The sequence below is a fragment of the Pinus tabuliformis genome, chromosome X (assembly GCF_031772625.1).
Source record: "Pinus tabuliformis cultivar Carrire ecotype Pingquan chromosome X, CPIR1, whole genome shotgun sequence".
Classification (NCBI taxonomy): domain Eukaryota; kingdom Viridiplantae; phylum Streptophyta; class Pinopsida; order Pinales; family Pinaceae; genus Pinus; species Pinus tabuliformis.
The window spans coordinates 1,512,488,245-1,512,507,089 of record NC_142308.1 but is presented as its reverse complement, the minus strand read 5'-3'; the positions used below and the strand labels follow the sequence as shown (position 1 = coordinate 1,512,507,089).

Here is an 18,845-nt window from a genome sequence, read left to right as displayed (position 1 = left end):
TGCGAAAGAAGGGGCTGTTAGGAGTGGGGTTGTTCTGGAAAAAGATTCTTTTGTTAAAGTTATGTGGGAGGACGGGGGCCCGTTACTCACCTTGGTCTAAATAAGTAGGCTCTACCAAAGAAGGGGATCCGTTTGCGGCAGCAAGTAGTAACCATCTTTGGATAAGAGGCAAGCCCCACCCATTAAAACAAATGTTTTAAAGGATAAGTAGGGGCAGCCTCCAAAGAAAGGGATTCAATTGCTGCAACAAATTGTAACCATCTTTGTGTAACCTAATGATAGACATCGCCGAAGAAAGTTTTTGTTTGAAAGAATTAGCAGAACGATCTTTGGGTAACCTGAAAGAGGTAAGCCTCACCTGTCGAAAACAAAGGTTTTTGACGGAAAAGTAGGGGCAGCCTTGAAATTAGACTTACACCTGGGGGCATGCAAACCTCTTGAAATGCAAGCTCGGGCGGCTTTTTAGTTTTAGGTAGGACTAACCCCGCTAACCCGTAGGATGGGCCGATACCCAGCTTTCATAAACAGAAGATATGGAGCAAAGCGTAGGGAGATGAAGCTCCTTAAAAAATAGGGATCTTCCATGAGACCTTACTACTTTATGACTGGTAAAAACGAGCAGTTTTGGCAAAGTTCATGCTGGTTAAAAAATAAACGCAAGATCCGAGCAGTTTTAACGCGGAAATTCATGCTCGTTAAAAAATAAATGTAAGCTTGTGAGCAGGCTTCCCCCAGTGTTCAAGCTCATTCAGAAAAAATGAACCGGTAAATAACCATTTGAGACCGTAAATTCATCAGCCATAAAAGCCTTGGTCGTGTTTGTGCACCGTCACCTCCACTTTTCATTTGGCCGATCGTTCGCATCCACTTGATTGTTTACCTATTTTGAGGAACAGCTGCGAAGAGTGATCCCACCTAGCCATCCTTGTAATACTGTCGTGATTAGAAAATTCCAACCTGTACCTAGAATCTGCTGCTATCCCTGTTTATCACTCGTTCCTCAAAATACGAGTCTTCTTTGAGCTCTTTTCACTGACTCGTAAAAAATGAAAAGTTTGCCGAGTTTTGGCCTTCCAGCTCGTTAAAAGGACCGGAAGAGCTATCCCTCCTCTAGATTTTAATCTTTTTGGACCTGAGGGATTATTGCACAAAAAGATCGAGCGCTTATCTAGTTCGGCTCAATAAAGATATCGAACATTCATCCCTTCTGTATTGTTTTATACTTTTTCGGACTTAAGGGATTAGATGACGAAAAAGGACCCCTGGAGTCTACTTTATGTACACTTTTCAGACTCTCTAAAAATGAAAAGGACCGAGTTGTCTTTGTCACTGGGCTCGTTAAAAATATTAGATAGCGACAAACTTGTCTTTAGACAAGAACGAGTTTCCCTATCGCTAGGCTCGTTAAAACATAGCGATGGGCTTGCCCGAAGGGCAGGTTATAGATCAAGCATATGTTATCCTCCTCAAGCTTGACAAAAATAAAGAGGTACTGGTCAGAAATGACTGGGGAAAAATTGGGAAGAACCTCAAAGCTTAATGGTAGCAAGTCGCTCTTGAACATGACACTTTTGCCTCCGTAAATATCGGGTTGGGTTATTATCATTCACCGGTCCCTTCACCATGGTCTCGCCATACCATCCATACATGGGGTAATGCTACCGATCCATCTCATCAGTGTCGTTATATGTTCAAGAGATGTCATTCAGAAAGTGTCAACCGGGTCCCACCCACTACCGTACATCATCTTTCATCCTTCCATGACCGCCACCCTGAATCATATTTCACAGATCGTTTTCACCAATCATCACTAGCTCCGTTCCGTGTCACTGATGTGGGATTCATTAAGGCCCTCCTTTGACGGATCACTTCTTGTCGACATCAGCTCATTATCCAAGAAGTTGATCTAGGAACACCCCCTCAGTACTTTGAAGCTTGCATGCCTCAATGGCAAGTTTCTCACTTCCGGCGATAGGTACACATTAATGACCTTCGACCGGGAGACTTTGCGTGGTGTTCGACGTCAGATCCTATATTCACACCATGTGAATTGTGCTGCAGTACCTTGAGGGTCATCATCATTATCGGTGATTCCTCTCGCGCTTGTTAACAGTTTACATTATTGACTGGTAATCAAGCGATGTCTTTCCGTGTTCAACTTCAGGAAATTCTCACATGGATCGACTTGTACTAATGTGATGATCAGACAAGTTTGAAGACCCCGGATCTAGTTTCATCCATCCGGGCTGCGATATATATTCAGGAGATAAAAACATAGACATGTGCAGCAGATGATTATCCTACTAAAAGGATGATAATTAAAAGCAGAGAATTATCCGTCTCTTATCAGACGATCATCTGTTTATGTACGGCAAATGTATTTATAAAGCTGATCATGGGAAATGCCCGCATCAGCTAGATCATGAAAAGAAAGTATGAAAAGATAATGTATTGTATTGTATTTTGTTACAGGTCACCTCCCGACGATTTGAATGAACTTCGGATCCTCCTAATAAAGCATTTCACCCGATGAACGACCTCATACTTTAGGGGGCAACTGTTATAGACATTTTTGTGCCTTACAGCATAGAGCATGAAATGTCAATAATCTAAGGGATCCAAAGTCCCTAAACATGTTGTTCTTACCCTTAGAGGAACAAGGTCAGCAAACCACGGCACTACAAATCAGTTCTCCACTGAAAAACACTCAAAAACAGGTCAATTTTGGATCAAAGCAGCTACTCCAAAGGCTAACTACGTTGCATATCAGGTGCAACAAAGGCTACCTGCGTTGCATAGCAGGTACAACAAAGGCTACCTGCGCTGGGCGTACCTTGACATGTGGAGGAATCTTTCTCTCAATGTGCCAGTGCCCAGGAAGCTTCCAGAAAGACACTTGATCATAAGATTCGCCTAATGATGAGTTAAGAGCTTCTAAAACTCCATGTGGAAGACAGAAACTCCGAGTGAAGAACTGAAGAACAACTGGAGTTGAAGAGGACAACAAGTCACACATCAAGCTGGCTTATCTTCACTCCAAAACTCTATATAAGGATCTCATCCCATGGGATCTGGAGGGTGGAATTCAGTGCAAAGAATCGCTGTTGGTTTGCAGTTGAGAGTATTGGGTGATTGCTTGAGGGAGGTGAAGAAGAGATTTCTCTCCGTCAGGAAGGTGATGCTGGATTGGACCTCGCATGGTTGTATCACCGCCTGAACCTTACTTCCATATATTAATAAAGCATTTGAGGTTCTTCTATTCGCATGTGTTTCAATGATGTATTGTCTTACTTGCGTCTTTGATTTATGTTAATCCTTGAATCATTTATGAATGCATGCTTCTTGTAGTTTCCTTTTCTTGTCTTATTTGCAGGATCTCGTGTAGCTGGGCCCGTGAAAAGACTTGGAACTGGGAGCAAGCGGCAAACAAAAGAGATTGGATCGACCATTTGCGCAAGACATCGGTAAGTGGATCTCTCCCTTTTATCTCTTGCATGTCATAAAGAAGAAACTTTAGATAGCTTTGCTTTCAGCTGTTGCTAAGGAACTGTCACCCTTAGAGTGGGTTAGGGTCATTCCGAGTTGGATACTTTCCCCCACAACAGGTTATATCTGGAATAACCATTGAGTAGTGACATGCGGGATGCTCCAACTACTCGTTGTAGTATGTGATCCATTTTGGGCAACGGATAATTATCCTTCAATGAAACTTTGTTGAGATTTCGGAAATCAATGCAAAAAAAATCTCACCGGTTTTCTTTTGCACAAGCACCAAATTAGATATCCAATCAGAAGATCGGATGGGAACAATGATTCCTGATTTGTACAACCTATTTATCTCTTTCTCAATTGATGGCATCAATTTTGAATTAAGCCTTCTTAATTTCTATCTGAAAGGTTTTTGATTAGGCTTAATAGGAATGGTATGCTGAATTATATTTGTATCATATGTCTTCAAATCGGAATAGTCCCAAGCAAACACATTGGCAAAAGATGAAAACAAATTGATATATTTGGCTTTTACCTCTGGTGGCAATGTTTTGGAGATCTTTACCATCTTCGAATGCTCAGCTGTTCCAAGATTCACGCCTTCAACTCCCTTTTCTGTTGGCTGCAATGTTGGTTTGCGGGCTACATCATCATGATCAAAGAGCTCCTCTAAAGGTATCAACCCTTTTGGAATCATATTATCCTTAAGCTGCAACACTTCCATTCGATTTATGTGCACATCATCGCTACCATCATCATGTTCTACATCCATTGAAGTATACTTGAACTTACCTTTTCTTTGCAGAAAATCATTAATCTCCTCATCATCTTGGAAAACTTGCCAATGTCTCTGATTGTCTGGATCAGTCGGACGATGCTTCACATGGATTTCAAACTTATTGCTTGAGTTCATAGGAATTTTCAAATTGCTGGCTGCCTTAGCAAGTGTATCTGCAATGCTATTTTGAATACGAGGCACACACATCAATGTATAATCTGAAAACACTTTCAAGATATCTAAAACAACATTCTGGTATGCCTGCATCCGAGGCTGTTCCGTTTGATATTCGCCTTTAACTTGCTTGATCACCAATTCAGAGTCACCATATATTACAATCCTCTTAGCGTTTAGCTTTCTTAGAATTTGCAGGCCAATGATCAAAGCTTCGTATTCGGCTTCATTGTTCGAACAATCAAAAGCAAGCTTATAAGAACATACCCACACATTACTAGGCACTTTTTCTGAAGTAGAAAAAGGACTACGTACCCAAATACCAATCCCAGCACATCATTGCCCACTGCTCCATCAAAATCCATGGTCCACAAACCATCTTCCTCTTCTACCAAGTGATGAAAAGTTGTTTGCTGTGATTTTTCTGCTTGCTGTCCATTACCTCGAGCTGATTGCTCAATGATGTTTTCCTATTCTTGTCGTTCTTTCTTCAAAACTTCTCTGAAATTCTCTACTATCTCTGGAATATCATCTACTACAACTAACTATCTATCAATATCATTGAAACTATCTGAATACAAAACAAAAGACTCTAGATCTGTATGTACATAACTGATCGGATGATTAATTGGTTTCTCCTTGCTGGTGATCATGTATTTCATTTTCTGTTCCTGATACAACTTTCTCATTTGGCCAAACACGGGAATTTTTGCATAGGAGAAATCAAGCTGTATTGTTCCTTGCAATTTTGCTCCCCAAGATCTGAAAAGGAGCATACCAAAGTGGGAGGAATGTCAGCCACGACAACATCCATCAAGACATTCTTTGTCGGGATCTGATCCAAATTTACAACCAAGTCTTTAATTAACCCTATACATCTCACCCTGTTGGAATCAAAGGAATAAAGATCATGATATTTCCTGGTGATGTCCAAAGCCAACTTCTCCATGATAGCTTTCATCATAAGATTGTGGGAGGCGCCGGTATCAAACATAGCATTATGAAACACAAACTCATGCACTCTCAAACTGATATAAAAAGGAGGTACTTCAGACTCACCACTCAATGTTGGTCCAAATATTAATTCCGGTTGATCATCCTCCACACTCACCATATCAGACATTGGGTTAAAATTCAGAATTTTGGAAACTTGACCTCTATAGCTGTTGTTCTTCATGAGCTCAGTCAAAGGAATAGATACCTTCAATTTAGAAATTCCATTCTCTAAACTAAAGGTAGAAGTCTTATCCACCTCTTTGGCTGGGACATCTTTCTTTTCAGGTTTATCGTTTGATACAATGATTTGATTTACCTTTTCATTTGCTGGTGGAGGCTTTCTATTCATAGGGTCAACACTCTCTTTTCCTTTCTTTGATGCAGCTGGTGTTTCAACTTTAGATGCTGGAACTTCTTTTCTATTCTGAACTGGATTGATGGGAACATTTCTACTTCTAAGTGAATACTGATGTTTTTGGGCGGACAAAGCATGCATGTAACCTCTCTGATACTCATCTGGCTCTTCCTCCAGAGCTATATCGTTTGCCAAGATAAAATCTGCATCATGTTTTACTACTGTACTTGTTGTATTTTCATCATCTTCAGTGATAAATGTGGGCATATCATTGGGAGTAAAGAAGTGATTTTCTTCTCCAACTACATTATCTTCATCATCTGACTCGGGACCAACAAAAGTTTGCTGAAGAAGTGTCTTTACTTGCTATTGTTGTGATTCCGTGTCTTGTGCTTGCTGCTCACGCTGTTTGATCCTAAATTGTGGCTGTTGCTGACCATAAAAGCTAGGATTTCGAATCTGCGGTTTAGGCTTATCAAGAGCTAACCTTTCAATCACCTTTTCTACCTTGCAGAGAACTTGGTCTGATGTAGAGGCTTCTTCCTTTATTGAGATTTTCTTCTCGGCTTTCATTCTAGCTCTCTTATCATTCAAATTTGCCTCCACACTAACAACAATTTTCTGCATTTCTTCTAAGGTAGCCGGATCTCTCTCCCTTAATTGATAAGCCATGTCTAGATCAAAACCATCCAGGAACTTAAGCAAAAACCATCTGGGAACTTAAGCAATGCTGATTTTCTATTTGGGTTTAAATCATCTGGAATATTATATACTGCATTGAATCTAATGCAATAGTCTTGAATGGACTCTCCAGCATTTCGTTTGATCTTAGTATATTCAGATTTGATTTGCAGCGGATCTTTCTTTACTTCCCAGCATTCTAAAAACTGTCTCTTAAGATCCTCTAATGTATGAACACTTCTAACCAGAAAAGCTCTAAACCATTTTCTTACCTCTCCACCAAAAGTCTGCATGAATAGCCTCATAGTCACATTCTCTTCATCAATCTCATGGAGATCAAAGAAATCCGCCATTTTGTCGACATGTTTTTGAGCTGTGATACTCTGGGGTGTGCCATTGAACAAAGGACTTTTACTTTGATAATCTGCGGGAATGTCATTCAAAAATTGAGGCAAAGCGAGAGGTGCAAACTGGGCAGCCATTGCTCTTGGAGGATTTGGTCTGGGGGTTGTTGGAGGAGTGGGTGTAGCTGAAGTATGAGGAGTATGAGGAGGTGTATGTGGAGGAGAAGCCACGTGGGATGGAGAAGGGGAATTTGTTGTATACTTTTGATAAGTGATTATAGGTTGAAGGGGAATAGTGGGAATGAAAGGGGGTTCAGTGGGAACTTTTGAGGCGGAAGTTGTGATAGAAGATCCAATGTTTGCTGATGGAGCTTCTAGGAAATCATCAAGACTTGAAAACTGAATGTCTCTCTGAAGGTGCCACAAGATAAAATTTTCAATCAACTTATTGTTTCTTTCAACTTCAAGGGCTGCAACAAAGTCAGGATTTCGAACTAGGAAATCAAGTGCACTTTTAGATTTGGTTTTAAACGGTGACAATTCAAACGTCTCGTCAAAATCAAGTTCATCAAGATACTTAAAAATTGCAAGACATGAATGAGATTTAAACACGGGAGTCACAGAGCTCTCTTGACGCAGGAGTCTTGGTATCAAATTGGGATTTTCATAAACAGGAGGAGGATTAGGATCTGGATTACCTCTGGTATATCTCTTTGAAGCCAGCATGTTATCTTCAAGAAATCAAAGGAACATAAAAAAAAAATTCAGCTTGTCAAACCCTAAACTTATCGTCCGGAGGCTTAGAATTTGCAGATGTACTGGGTGTTTCAAGTGTCATAATTACAAGCTAGACCGGAGATTGACTGAAGTAACGTTTATCTACTTGCGCTAATGCAAAGCAAAATCATTTTGAAGGCTACCTGGCTAATCTTCAGGCTCCATCTATAGCTTATATAACAAATGAAATTAGCAAACAAACCATTTTATTCCCCAGTATGGTCACCACTATGTTAGCGCCTAGATTTGTCTCAGACTGAAAAGACAAGGTCATAGGTCCACATCAAACCACGCTAAACCTCGTAGCTAGCCCTACGAGGACAAGAGAGGGCTCTCTCAAGGTCAATCTCAGCAAAAGGTAATCGATGAGGCTCAAGATGACTAGATTTTCAATTGATCTTAGGCTAGGTATGGAGTACAAGCAGTTTGAGGTTGATTTTTTAAGGTTTTTGTTGAATCAAAGGAAAAGGAAATTTTGGGTGTGGGGATGAGACACAATTTTTGCAGAGGTCTACTTGGGGCAAGGTAGGTCATTGTCTTGATACTTTTAAAGAGAATGAATGGCTAGATCTCACTGATGAGAAGCTAAGGAGAGCAAGAAGCTTTCAAGAATTCTCCTTAAACAGACGAAAACATGGAAAATCAAACAAACTTAAAGGCAGAGCATAACAATATATGGATTATACCTTAACACTTCATTTGTTCAATTGCAGAAGATGAGAGAAGGAAAATGATACACATAACAACTTACAATTACTGAAAGAAGCACACCATCAACACATAGAGCCACAAAGATCCCAAACAGTGCTGCAAAACCCTGGTCTTTCCTTTGCCAAAAATGCAGAAGTGAATGTACAATAGAGTGTCAAGCTTTTCCCAAGAGTCCAACCCTAAAAATGACTTATAAATGACATAATATAGGCAAGCCAACCTCTTCCCTTGCCTCTAGGGGTCGAGCTCATCATTCTAGGAGCTGTTTCAACCAATTCTAAATAAAGCACTACAATCTAGGCAGTTAAAACAACTTGCCTCTATAAGGTAGGAAACTGATTCATTCATTAAATTTTCACTCTTTGGTGAATGAATCTTCTAGAACAAGTAACTAAGTGTCAAAATTACATCATGTTCAATTAATTACATCAAGACAAGTAAAAATTACATCACAAATCAAATCTAGTCAAATTGGCTGAATTTCTGAGCTGAAAGATGAAAAATTGGGCAAAAAATCTATATGCGTCGCAATGATTTCTATATGTGCCACGCTACTTTGATACTGATTTTGAGGTACCTTTAGGAGTCCAAATAGAGCTCAGGTTGGCTTGTTGGAAAGCCCTGCCTATCTAATTTCCAACCCAAGTGGATTTTTCCAAATTGGTGTCCATTTACCCCTCCAAAAATGCATTCTCCCAAGGCTGCTTCCTGTGTGTCAAAATAGGCGCATTGAGGTCATTTTTGCATTTTTTTGACCTTTTGGGGACCCATAACTCACCCAAATATCTTTTCCAAGTACCAAAATTCATGATCTCTCATGGAAAATCCAAAACTGCAAGCCATTTGTAATTTAGAGCTCCCAATCCTATGCGTCGCGCAAGGTGCGCGGTGCATATAGGGAAAAAACCTGTTTTTTAACACAAAAATTTCAAAATGACCAAAAATGCTCCAAATCTCTTGAAATTTGGGCTGGAGTTTCCTTATCAAGTGTGATGATGAGCTAAAGAGGCCTCAGCCAAAATTTGAGGACGATCAAGCTCCCTTTGCTTCTTCTGCTTGCTGATTGCCTTCTTCAATTTCGCCTTTAGATTTCTAATCCGAGCCTTACAAACTTGGTTCTGTGCCCTGTGGTGAACAACGATGTGTCTCAACAATGCATTATCTCTATTGGCCTTGTTCAGCCACTTCTCCAAGTAAATGTTGACCCTCTCGAGATTAGATTCTCGATCCTCACTGACCTGTCGCTCTAGAGAAGTGAACTCAATCCTCCTATGTCAGGCAGCTTGGAGATTCTCACGGATGGTCTGTAGCTCCATGATCACGTGCTGGTCTTCAAGCTGTTTATTTCTCTGCTCCAGATACCTGATGTTCCATTTGGCCATCTCCAACTGGATTTCCAAGGCTTGAATGTCCATTTCTTGCTCCTCAATAATCCTTCTATATTTGGCCTTCTCTGAATCTGTAGCTGTCTCATCATCATGAACGAAAACGAAACCTGATGGCTCCCCTAAGGGCCCCTTCTTATGCTTGGGCTTCTTTCCCTTGTCCTGTACCTCTGGTGCTGATGTCGGAAGCGAGGCCCCTTCCATGCCGGTGGAGATAACACTCGCTTTGCTTCTGTAAATAAAGGTCTGGTGCCTTTCGGATAGCCTCTCTGATATGTAATGAAAATAGGCCTCCTCTCATGACGCTCATACTGCTTAGAAGGTTCACCCTCATGTTTGACATCTGATACTCTTTGTGAAGCTCTGAAGAAATCACGTGAGATGAAGTCATCCCAAGTGATGCCCTGCAAACCAAGCTGATGAGCCACCAAAATCTTTATAAGAGCAAAATGATAGACACTGTTGAGTTGTTGCTGAGGGGTTTTATGTTGTATAAAGGTAGTCATCCTCTCAATATTATGGGAGATGAAATATGGAATTTTCATCATCCGCACCCTGGTGAAATGCATGAGTAACCTGATGTGACAAGCATAAAGACGAGAGAATCGTCCCTCACAGCTGAAATATTTCATGATCAATCTCATGAGTGGAGCATATTCATCTTTCAGGTACCTGAATGGGAACACTCTTTTGAGTTGCCTCAAGAAATTGGGTTTGATGTATGGCTCATAATGCTGCCTATCAATCTGTTGTTTTTTGTGCCATAGTTCACCAATATTTGGTATACGTGTTGCCAGCGAAACAATTTCTGGTGTAAGTGTAAAGGTGACCCCAGCCAAGGTAGCTTGATCTCTATGCAAATGCAAGACAAAGAGACGAGCCAACTCATAATGAAACTGGACCTTAGCCACCTTTTGACAAAACTCATAGCATGACTGATGCTCGAAACACTGCATAGCAAGAGGACAAGCATGCAATTCTCTAAGGTTGATTGGTTCTTCCCTAACATGTTTGCCACTTTTACGAGGCCTCTGGGGTTCCTGTTCACCCAAGGGAGAATCACTTCGGGTTTTTGCTTCATATTCAGATGAGTGACGAGATGACATCACTGCTAATATACAAACTGCCTTGAATGAATGCTGATATGTGAAATTGTTGTGTGCAACTAAATATGGATTGTTCTTTTGATCTAAACAATGTTGTGACCAAGGGGAAACAAATGTACAAGGGAATGTTAGGAAGGGGAAAATATCAGGGAATTAGGGAGTTTTGAAATAAAATTTAATTAGGGAAGGGAGAGGAAATGTATATATGGGAATAGGGTTTTAGGGTTTGGGATATTGAATAGGGTTAGGGAGTTTTTTATAGGGGTGAGGGATTAGGATTTTAGGGATTGTAGTGTAGGATTAATGAGGGGATTAATGAGAAAGTTTGATGAATGGATTTGGGAATGGGGAACAAAGGGGAATGGGGAAAAGAAAAAACCTTGGTGACAAAATTGTTTTCAAAACCTACATCAATTTCTCTTGTTGGCAAAGGGAGGCTTTCAAAGTCTTGTTTCGACAACCATTATCCATGAACCCACCACATTCACCATAAAAAACAAAGCAAAATCAATGGATGCGAGCCTACCTGGAAAGTTGATGTGAAGATTGGGCGATTTGATGAGTTTTCAAACCATTTTTGGGCTCCAAACTGTAACCGCCACGCTCATTACCCAGTGCACCACGCAAGGTATATGCACCGCGTTGGTTCAACTTTGCACTGGTTGGAAATTTTGTGTGTGCCGCACAAGTTATATGAGCCGTGCTACCTGTTATATGCGTCCTGCAGGTGAAATGGGGACCAATCTTCTCCAAAACACACAAAATCGACTTGGAATGACTTTCTCCACCTTTGGCATGCAGAATGACTTGAAACTTCATTGAAAAACCTTTATATAGACACCAATTTGATTTTTGCCTCTTCCATAACCCACTTTGTTATGTTTTGCAATTGACACTTTTTCAGGATTAATACAATTTTGACCTTTTTGTTTCCTCCTTAAATTTGGTTGAAATAATGATTTTATTTGAAAATTTTTTGCAGGGATAGGTGTGATATGATCTAGCAAAGGAGACCAGGGCTGCCCCTGGACAATTCAAGAACTGAAATTTTTGAAAATTTATTACAAAAATGAAATGTCGACTTATTTTCAAAACAGAGTTTTGAATAGATGTCATAATCTATCCGTATAACGATAAAATATTTTAGATAAAAACATATCAAGGACCTCCCTCTGGCCTGTTGGCTTTACTAAACTTTGAAAAAACCAAATTGACTTAACCCTAGACCTAATGACCGAAAACACTGTTATGACCTAGAAACTGAAATAGGACTGCAAATGACCTTTCAAGACTTGATTTTTATGAATAGACCTGAGCCAGCGGTGCCAAGCATGAGGGGAATGAGTGACACAAACCTTTCCGTCAGATTTATGGCATGCTCCTAACGAAATGCAACTGATCGAAACTGATGGGACACCTAAACATGAAATGCAAAAAAGAGCTTTGATCTCTGACGGAGGGATAACCCAGACCGACTCTAACACCTCAGATTCTTGGTATGATAAAACCAGAGGAGGATTTCTCGGCGAGAAAGTTTGATGTGTCTCAATTCATAATTTTTGGAGCCTCTGTTTACTGCCATGTCTCCAAAGATTCGAGGAAGAAACTTGAGCTGACAATAGAGTTGGGAGTTTCGTGGGCTACATCGAAAATCCACAAAATTACTCATTATACTTAGCTTCCTCGAAATGGAAGTCGGCTAAAGGATGGAAAGTTTGATGAGGAGAAAGAAATGAGATTCTCTCTTGAGAGGGAGCTTCAGATCCAACCAAAACAGGATCTTTTAGCTCCAAAGGAGGAGCCTCTATAGGAGCCTTAGGAAGTTGTGGAGTAGCCATGAATGGAGGATTAGAGAGGAGGTAGAGAGGAGACATCCAATCAAGCTAAACCATTAAGAGAATGTAGAAAATGAACTGAGGAAGCTAATAGATTAGTGCAATATGTGAGGGAGAATTTGGGAGCTCCTTTAGATTTTTGAAGGCAAAGGAGGTCACTTGAAAGGTACAATGGGTACATGACTATAATGACTAAGCTTGTAAATATTGATACATCCTCTTTTGACGAAGTAGTTTAGCAACGATTTTAGGTTGATGCAATGGTGTAAGAATACAAATCCACCATGAAGAATAATGTTTTGGAAGTAGTCCAAAGACTGGTAGATGAATTAGTTCTAAGTTCGAGATGGATCTTCAAGGTTAATCATGCAACATACAGAAGCATAGAGAAGTATAAGGCTACATGTGTGGCCAAATTATTCTCTCAAGTTGAGGTAAATGACTATAAGGAAACATTTTCTCCCATAGCAAGGCATTAATCCATTAGCTCAATTATTTCACTAGTTATGCGGATGCAGTTGAAGATCCACCAGATGGATGTAAAAAAATCATTTCTCAATGGTGTTATTAATGAGGAAGTGTACATACAACAACCATAAGGTTCTAAGACATTTGATCAGGAGTTTCATATGTGCAGACTTAGGTGAGCATTGTACAGTCTTAAACATGAACCTTAAGCTTGGTACACTGGGATCGATGGTTATCTCGCTAGATTGGGCTTCACCGAAAGTGAGGCTTATGCAAACCTCTATCATACTTTGGTAGAAGGTAAGTTTCTTATCGTATTTTATATGTTGATGATTTAATATTAATAGGTGATGATAAGTTGATCACCTCTTGCAAGGATGACCTTGTAAGGGAATTTGAGATGAAATACATTGGTCTCATGCACTACTTCCTTGGGCTGGAAGTATGACAAGGTGATGGGTAATTGTTTCTATCTAAAGGAAAGTATGCCACTAAGGTATTGCAAATATTTCACATGGAGAGTTGTAAGCCCATGGAGACACGTCTAGCAACCAACCAGAGGAAGTAGAATACCACTTCAGGTGAAGAGGTTGATGCTACCATTTACCAATAGCTAGTGGGTTCACTGATGTATCTTGTGAACGCACTACTAGATACGTGCTATGGAGTCAACTGGTTGAGCCAAGGTATTGTTAGGGTGACCAAATTGTATTGGAAGGTAGCTAAGCATGTCTTACTATACCTTAGAGGAACTACGCAGTATGGGTTATGGTACATATGGATAGATGGAGTGAAGCTATGTAGCTTCACATATTCAGATTGGGCAGTGATTCCATTCACCGAAAGAGTACATCAGCTGGAATTTTTGATGTTTGGTATACAACAATTTTCTGATACAACAGGAAGTAGAGGTTTGTGGCACTCAACTCAGAAGTAGCTAAATAAATTGGTTGCAATTCAAGCAGCATGTGAGGTGATATAGATGAGAAATATAAATATGGGATTATTTTGTGAGGAGATGGATCCAACTATGATCTATCGTGATAATTAGAGTTTCATTAAGCTATCTATGGATTTGGTATTTGACGATCGATCTAAGCATATAGATATCTAGTATCATCATATACGAGACCATGTGCAGAGGATGATCATGTTGCTACAATACATTCTGACAAAGTAACAAAATGTTGACATCTTGATAAAGGCTTTGTCAAGAGGGAAGTTTGAATTCCATAAGTGCAAGATAGGGTTGGATGAAAATCCCTATCTTGCTAAGAGTGAGTGTTGAGAAGTGTAGTTCAATTTGACTTTGCCTTGGAAAATTTGAGAAAATTTGAATTTCCACATCTATAGACAACTTAGAGGTAGCTAACTAAGGTGACATGGCTCTTATCACTGAGTTAGCTCAGTAAATTTGATTTAGAGGGATTGGAGTTCAGTTATGCATGTGTGATTGCTAATTTGTAAAAATCGAGTTCAGTTATTTCCAGTTGTATTCAGTTCAACTAGTTGTAACCATTGATATAAATAGTTGGAGGTTAGTTGTGAATGAGGACAACAATCTAACTAAGTGATCATCTAGTTAACTAATCAATCAACCAAAAATAGCTAGTGCATGTAGAGAATTTGAGTTCCCCAACTATGCTAGACATTCCAAGGCAGTGTAACATCCGTTGTAGACTAGTCATAGGTGTGCATGTGTTTCATGCAGTTAGAGATCCATCCTTGGGAATTTCATAATAAATTGGAGGAAAAATCCTTTAAAATATGGGATTAATTCCTTAGGATTTTTGCAAGGAAATAGGAGCTTAAGCAAAGGAAGGAATTGACTAAGTCTAGATCAGATCTTCTCATGAGCAGGGAGAAATGTTATTCACTTGCAGGTTGAGCTTAGAGTGAGCAAGAAATTATAATACATTCTCTATTCATCTAATTAATACAAGAGGGGTTTTTACCAATTGGTTTCCCCTAGATAAATCAATGTACTTGTGTATGTGATTGAAGCACATTTGTGGATGTTGTTCTAAATTGTGAATTAATTTCCGTAGAGAAATAGAGTAGAGTTGTGTCTCTTGATTTAGAAATTAAATTTCTTGAGTAATTAAAATTTTATCACCCTAATTCTATAATTATGGACCCAAAAGTTCAAAACCCATACCTTTTTACCACCTCCTTTATATATCAAAATTCCTTTTTACCACCTCCTTTATATATCAAAATTCTTTTTAACCAAAATTGAGAAAGAGCCATGATGACAAATCACTTCTATATAATAATGTGGTCAAACAAAATTATATAAAATCATGTTACATAACAATTTTCAATTCATGGATTTGTTTAACAATAAGACAAAACAAATAATCATTTTTATAGAAGTAATAAGAGAATATTTGTGGCCATGTTATATAACATTTTTTAGTGTGTGGATTTGTTTAACAATAAGTCCCAAGATAATTCTCCGTGTAATACTAAAGTCTCTATAATTATCTCGAGGTAATACTAATTAGGTAGAACAGATAAGCATTAAATCTATAAAAGTAATAAATAGGTCTATGTAATCTAGAAATCTAGAGAATATTTGTGAAAGAATATCTTTGTTATACTACACTTACAATAATATGTTAATATTTTTTTATGAGTATTAAAAGATAATAAAAAATTAGTGTGTGAATTGGCGGTTCGTTACAGAATGTATATTTATTACTTTGTTGTTTTTTTTTTTTTTTTTTTCTCTTATTTATTATCTTGTAAATTATTTTTCACCTTCTTCATTTATTTTTTGGTCGGTTTATATATATGTATATTTTGTTTTTTTGGAAGAAAAAAAAAAAACAATAACAAACAAGATATTAATTAAAAAACATAGTTTCCAAATTAGTTAGTAAGTTAAATATAACTAATCATATACTTCATGTTTTTATAGATATGGTTGATTTGTATATATCCTATATATGCAAAGTTCATCATGTTTTTCCTCATAGGTAGTATGCAATAGGGATTAAGAAAATATAATGTAAGAAAAGAAAAGTATACTTTACTAAGGTGATATGTAGTATTGAACCTTTTATTTCATATTAAATTGGTTATGTAATTTTTTGAAATTACTAATTTCATTATGGTTATACAATGTGGCTCACATTCTTTATCAAAATTGTGTATGCTGGTATTACATAAGTATAATGATATTGAGCTATCATTATTTAATGGTTTTTTAGACTTTATTAATTATGTTTAGTACTCCAAGCTTTTGAACCATATGCTATGTTTCTTTTTCCAATAATTAGTTGCAGCTATTACCTTTATTAATAGAATAAGAAAAAATAATTATTTCTTTATAAAAAATTGAAATTTATTCATAATCTTTACACCTACCATATCAAAATGTACATATAAATATATGTGACAACCAAATAAATATATAAATAATTATATATATACATACTAACATTTAGAAAACAAATTATCATAAATTTATTTTCAATCTAGATTTCGGATCAAATTTCTTAAAGTCTAACTCCCTTATTATTTAATATAAATTAATTAAAGTAAACATGTAATTGATGATAAAAAATATATTTTAAGAAACATAATAATTGTAAATTTAAAATAGATGTTTTTTTTCCATTAATTTAACTTTAGACACGGAGTATACACTATCATTGATTATGGTTGTCTAAGAGACAAGTTATTGCCCCAAGACCAAAAAAGCTTGTGAGACTAAAAATTACACCCGCTTTAACTTACATTTTCCAATAATAACCAATAATAGTTATTTTCATTAATAATTTTACAATAAAATAATTATGTTGTAAAGTGGTCTTCTCTGGAAAAAAAACACACTCTTCGTGTGCATTCGTGTTTGATTTAGATGTTATACGATTAAAATAGTTTGAGTCATATTATTCAGTCAACCGGTATATTAAATTAGTTACAAATTTAGTTATAAGACTCATGACACACGAAAAAGGTAGGAGGTATATGTCCAATCACCTTCATCCCAGGTTCTGCCAACAAGCAAACAAAAATGGCGTCAAATTTTCTAATCTCATTTATTTTGGCTTCACAGTGTTCCTAGAGCAGAGGAGGAGCACTGTAGTTGTGACTCCCCACGAGTACGGCGAGGCAACTTTCTGCGTGTACCATTCGGACATCTCTACTTAGTATGGAGTCAGGGCATTTTTGTTTCTTCTGGTGAGCAAGACTCTTGTCCTAGCCTTCAACAGGTACCTGTACTGTGGAAGCATTCTCAAACATGGCGAATCTCATGCATGGGTGATCATGTTATTCTTTATTTCATATTATTCTTTATTTGCTAGATAACGTTCTTGATTTCGGAGGCGTGGTTCGAGTAGGGCAACGACGAAATCCTACCATAAAAAATATAGGGGTAGATTTGGTACGGTTACCTATCTTCTGAGACGTTGCTAAAGGGGTATTTGCTGCCGGAACCGCTTTCACTGTATTTACTTTAATTCTGACCTCGTTTTACTACACCTGCTATAGCAAGGCAAAACAATATCGCGGAAACCCTTTACTGAGGTAAACCCTCGTCGATTATTTGTACAATGCCGATTTCTTTGCTTTGTATTACGTCTTTGTGTAGAATTTTGCAGCCATTGAAATGAATGTTGTATTCTTTACCTTTTTCTTCAATTTCTCCCAAGATCTATTGATTCTCAAAATGGATTGATGGCTTTCTACAGGGAAATTCTCATGAGGTTGTTAGACGAGAAGGTCGATCGTCAACTCCAAAACCATGTCTGCATTTCATAACCAGTAAAATATACTTTCAAAAAGGATGGCAACAACATTGAATCCCTTGCCCGCCAACCTTTGCAACCTATGCAAGAAGCCAAGGCTCCCCAAGATCATGGGGCATCAAGTAATTTTCCTATCATTCACAAAACACCTGATGATCAAAATGTCATGAGTTTTTATCAGCATGAAGCCTATTACAGTATCAACTCCTCAGGAAATAATTACTCGTATTCCAGTGACTTGTCCCGAGTACTCTCAACGAAACCAATGGAACTTGTTTCTGTATCCCCATTTGGAGTCCGCAGTGCCATGGATGAAGAGAAGAACAATAGTGAAAACATAGCTGCTATAATACAAAACAGGTGAGAAGAAAATGTTTGCGGTGGATTATACGAGTTTTCTTCAGTCTCGCTACACTGATTATTTCAATTTTATACTTGATGACGATGGAGCAGATTTGAATTCCAGCGAGTTTCATGTTAACTGGAAGCCTTTGGCAGGAAATCAGCAGAATTTCGTTAGCTTGGGAAGCGGGGAATTTCAAGAAGATGACAAAACATTCGTGCAACAGGCAGATCCAGAGGGCGGTCTAGAGTACAATTCTTCGATGGTAAATAGTAACGTCGAGCTCTGGAGACATGATCTCTCTCTACCAACAGAAAATAACGTAGAAAATAACACAATGGGAGAACCAACTATTGTTAAAATAAGGGAATTACTCTGGCATGAGGAGTCCGTTAAAATTAGGGAGCCAATTAACTGAGTATTGTGTGATCTAAATTATAGTGTGTGTTTGCATGTTAAGTTGTTTGGTTTCATGTTAAGATATTTTAGGCATGGTTCTAATTGGAAAAGGTTAAATACCTTTCATCAGATTCATTGTAAGAATCAAATTATTTGTGTGATCAATAGAAGATCCATAACTCATTCTCATTTGTATTGTGTGAATTTGTGTTTAAGCTTTTCTACCTTTCTAACAAATTGGTAT

General features: G+C 38.1%; 2 pseudogenes; both read left to right on the top strand.

The window, feature by feature from the left end:
- Positions 1 to 17,077: 17,077 nt before the first annotated feature.
- LOC149145800 (uncharacterized) lies at positions 17,078 to 17,642 on the top strand (annotated as a pseudogene).
- Positions 17,643 to 18,041: 399 nt separating this feature from the next.
- Positions 18,042 to 18,620, top strand: LOC149145799 (uncharacterized; annotated as a pseudogene).
- The last annotated feature ends 225 nt before the right edge of the window (positions 18,621 to 18,845 follow it).